This window comes from Moschus berezovskii, chromosome 11 (genome assembly GCF_049115385.1).
Source record: "Moschus berezovskii isolate FMDL1 chromosome 11, NW_MosBer_1.0, whole genome shotgun sequence".
Classification (NCBI taxonomy): domain Eukaryota; kingdom Metazoa; phylum Chordata; class Mammalia; order Artiodactyla; family Moschidae; genus Moschus; species Moschus berezovskii.
In genome coordinates, this window is record NC_142470.1 from 51096206 (window position 1) to 51101068 (window position 4863).

The 4863-nt window shown below is 44.8% G+C and overlaps 1 pseudogene; it reads right to left on the reverse strand.

The window, feature by feature from the left end:
• Positions 1 to 209: 209 nt before the first annotated feature.
• Positions 210 to 1198, reverse strand: LOC129539930 (PDZ and LIM domain protein 1 pseudogene; annotated as a pseudogene).
• Positions 1199 to 4863: the final 3665 nt, after the last annotated feature.

Genomic DNA, 4863 nt, shown 5'->3' on the forward strand with positions numbered 1-4863 from the left:
GGACACCGAACAAGGCCGTCTTCCCTTAATTATAAAAGCGGGCATCGCACAGCAAGCATGAGCCATTAGCAAAAGGGAACGTGGTGTTGAATGAGTAGCAATACAACCAAATTAAGTGCAAACTTGGAAGAAGAGAAAGGCCAGAGTTTTTAGAGGGCAAAATACAGCAGGGGCTGCTTGGAGAGCAGCATTGGGAAAGAACTGCTGGCTCACTTGGGGAACACCGTGACCACGTCGTAGCCCTCGAGTGGAGTGACCCGCTTCCGGGCATGCTTTTCACAGTAGATCTGATCCTCCGTGAAGAAATGGCCCTTCTCTTTCCGGTTGGTGCCATAGTCAGTGCACAGGTAACACTCAGGGTGGCGGTGACGGTCCTGCAGCTTCATGAACACGCCAACAACGTGGGTGCCACATCTGTCACACATGGGCAGCTTCTGGGCATTTCCAATGGATGCAGCCACTTTGGTGACCAGAGCTTCAACACTTCTGAATCCCGAGGACTTGTTGGGATCCACTTTCCGCTCAGACTCCAGAATTTCCTGCAAAACCAGGAATGAAGTGGACTGTTTCAGAGGCTCATTTAACTCCTGTTTCTCCTGGGGCCTCTTGTAAACTTCAGATTCTTTGTCAATGAGGAGTCTGCTTGGAAGCTGAGAATGGTCTAAGGCTCTGCCATTTGTCTCCTACCCGCTGGCTGCTGTATTTGACTCCAAGGCATTGTTGAAGCTGGAGATGTTTTCAGAGGAGTAGGGGCCAGCTGGATTGTTGTACTGGTTTGTGATGACCCTAGGGGCAGAGCTGGAGGCAGGTGAGGTGGTAAAGGGCCCAGCACTGCAGCTGGGGTGCTTCCTATATGGAGGGCTTTTTGGGGCTCAGAGGCTAAATTGATCTTGTTTGGGTGACGTTTCCTTTCCTCTGTCACCAGAGGAGACCAGATTTTCCGTTCAGATCTGACTGCTGTGAGAGTCATGTTGTCTGTGCAGCCCTTGGTTTTGTTCTGAGCTTCCAAGTGTGTCATATTGCTGGTATTTTCCCCATCGATGGCTGTGATTACATCTCAAACACATAAACTACCTACAGCAGCCTTGCTTCTGGGATTGACCCAGGAAATGGCGAGAGACTGTTCAAAGTCCTTGCCTCCCAGGAAGTGGAAGCCCCAGGGTCCCGGACCCTGGAGGACTATTTGCTGGGTGGTCATGGAATGGTGACAGTAGGTGGCAACCTGAGGGGACAGACGGGGCAGGACACGGAAGGGTGCACTGGGCTTCCTGGCAGCTGTTGGAGAAAGAGCACATGGTGGCCTAGGGAACCTGAGGCGTGTGGGAGCTGGGCAGGAGGAGCCCACATTTTTTTTTTTTCTTTAGGTCAAGGAGACCTCCCTAACTACCCATTTGCCTAAAGCTTCCCCAGGGGTCAAAAAAAGGAGGAGGCACTAGCCCATATCATGTCTGCCAACGTCACAGAGAACCTCATGCTGGAATTCATTTTGGCTAAAAGAGGTGAGTGCATATGAGAGAGGGCCCTGAGTAAGGCAAGATATGGGCACAAAACAAGACAAAACAACATGGTTGGCCAGAGGGAACTGGGAAAACTGCCCTCTTATAAGCTATTTCAGTTCAGTTCAGTTCAGTCGCTCAGTCGTGTCCGACTCTCCGTGACCCCATGAATCACAGCACGCCAGGCCTCCCTGTCCCTCACCAACTCCCGGAGTACACTCAAACTCATGTCCACAGAGTCGGTGATGCCATCCAGCCATCTCATTCTCTGTCGTCCCCTTCTCCTCCCGCCCCCAACCTTTCCCAACATCAGAGTCTTTTCCAGTGAGTCAACTCGCCGCATGAGGTGGCCAAAGTATTGCAGTTTCAGCTTCAGCATCAGTCCCTCTAAGCACAACTCTCTCTGAGCCTGCCAGTATGTCTTTCCACATGTACTTTGCTTCTAATAAATGATTTACCTACTTCACCACCTTTTGGCTCTCTGATAAATTCTTTCTTCAAATAAGACAAGCACCAAGGTCCTGCATCAACCCAATGGATCCTCATGGTCTCATGGTTAGGATTTGGCACTCTAATCTCCAGGGCCTGGGTTTGATCCCTGGTCAGGGAACTAAGATCCTGCTTCAAGATGCCACATCCCACACCTCCAGCACCACCCCCCACCACCAATCAATAGGAGGCCTAATTATAATCGATTTGCCATTTTATTAATTGATATAAAGAGAAATATATTGCCTTGAGCATAGACTTGTCTTATTGGCATTCTATGAAATGTGGCTGCAAAGTTGACACACTACAGATATTGGTCTATGAAGCTTTGTTCATATCTTTCTTGTTACTCCATGATATTGGGGAATTTCATCTCTGTATTTGTCTTGTCTACCAGACAGTGCAGTGGCAAAGACTAGGTAACATAATCTCCTCACCAACAGACCTAAGACTGTTTCTCAACCACAGATTGGGCTCAGTACACATCACTAAATGAGGTAAAAGTAGAAAAGCTGATTTGAAAGTTAAAAATGGTTAGATATAAAAGGTTGCCAGATTGGGTGAGAGTAGAAGGATGAGAGATTTAAAAAATCACTATGCTTACCATGCAATACAAGACATAACTAAAAATATGAGTCTGAGGCCAGAAAACAAAATTCTTCAGTCATATTTACTTCATATCCAGTCAAAATCTAGAGCATAGGAACTGTGGCATTTTAAAATTGAGGATGTGCTGAGTCTCTTCTTTATGTACCTATGTATCTATTCTCCACTATACAGCACAGCACTTTGAGTTGGTTTCAGCCGATAGAGGGCATAGCAGACGATTCAAGGAAAGGAGAAGAATGAGGTTATTGTACTTATTCCTGAGATACCTGGTGAGGGAGCAGCTGGCGAAGACTCCATTGGTTGGATTTGTCTCATAGCCAATGGTCTCAGATCCTGTCAGACTACTCTCTTATATGTATTTCTCTACTTCTAGTAAATATACTTGCTTCTATTCAGGGGTAATGTCAACCTTCCTTCACCAGCTCTAGGGTTCTCTGTTACCTGCACTCACTTTTCCAAATAGATTATTTAAAGCACCCAGTTTGTATATGCCATCAGTTTCCTGCTGGGACCCTGAGACATTGAAGAGTTAGAAAATAATTACACAAAAATTATTGCCTACTTGCACTGGTCATCACAACTATGACCATTTCCTAAGTATGGTCCACAGGATATTCAAGGTTTGGGGAATTAATATGCCGTATATAATATTTCATACACTTAGATATTGTTTTTACTGTTGAACTTTAAAATTTGGAAAAGTGGGACTCACTGAGGTTGAATTATGGATTTGTTAGGGATAATATCCAGAGATTACTTTAAAATATAACACTCAGGCATAGAAATATTTGACAAAGGTTATGACCTGCCTCTTGAGAAACCTGTATGCAGGTCAGGAAGCAACAGTTAGAACTGAACATGGAACAACAGACTGGTTCCAAATAGGAAAAGGAGTACGTCAAGGCTGTATATTATCACCCTGCTTATTTAACTTATATGCAGACTACATTATGAGAAACACTGGGCTGGGAGAAGCACGAGCTGGAATCAAGATTGCCAGGAAAAATATCAATAACCTCAGATATGTAGATGACACCACCCTTATGGCAGAAAGTGAAGGGGAACTAAAAAGCCTCTTGATGAAAGTGAAAGAGGAGAGTGAAAAAGTTGGCTTAAAGCTCAACATTCAGAAAACTAAGATCATGACATCTGGTCCCATCACTTCATGGGAAATACACGGGGAAAGAGTGGAAACAGTGTCAGACTTTATTTTTTTGGGCTCCAAAATCACTGCAGATGGTGATTGCAGCCATGATTAAATTAAAAGATACTTACTCCTTGGAAGGAAAGTTTTGACCAACCTAGATAGCATATTAAAAAGCAGAGACATTACTTTGCCAACAAAGATCCATCTAGTCCAGGCTATGGTTTTTCCAGTGGTCATGTATGGGTGTGAGAGTTGGACTGTGAAGAGAGCTGAATGCCGAAGAATTGATGCTTTTGAACTGTGGTGCTGGAGAAGACTCTTGAGAGTCCCTTGGACTGCAAGGAGATACAACCAGTCCATTCTAAAGGAGATCAGTCCTGGGTGTTCATTGGAAGGACTGATGTTGAAGCTGAAACTCCAATACTTTGGCCACCTCATGCAACGAGTTGACTCACTGAAAAAGTCTCTGATGCTGGGGGGGATTGGGTGCAGGAGGAGAAGGGGACGACAGAGGATGAGATGGCTGGATGGCATCACTGACTCAATGGACATGAGGTTGAGTGAACTCCAGGAGTTGGTGATGGACAGGGAGGCCTGGCGTGCTGTGATTCATGGTGTTGCAAAGAGCTGGACACGACTGAGTGACTGAACTGAACTGAACTGAAGGATATCTTGGTAAGGAATTAGATTTTAAAAAACAACTTTTTTCCTTCAAGTTAAATTGAAATCCTCTGTCCATGGGAATTTCCAGTCAAGAAAACAGGAGTGGATAGTCATTTCCTTATCTGGGGAATCTTCCCAACCCAAGGATCAAACTCATGTTTCCTGCATTGCAGACAGATTTTTACCTGCTGAGCCCTGAGGTCCTCGAGGTAAACTGGTTGACAAAAATTACTAGATCAGTCAACCCACAGCATCTCCTAAAGTTGAAATTTTCTTTTGCTCATTACCAGACATGGAACAATGAACTGGTTCAAAATTGGGAAAGAAGTATATCAGGGCTATATATTGTCACCATGCTTATTTAACTTAGAAGCAGAGTACATCAAGCTAAATGCTGGGATGGGTGAAGCTCAAGCTGAAATCAAAATTACCAGGAGAAATATTGATAATAACAGATAT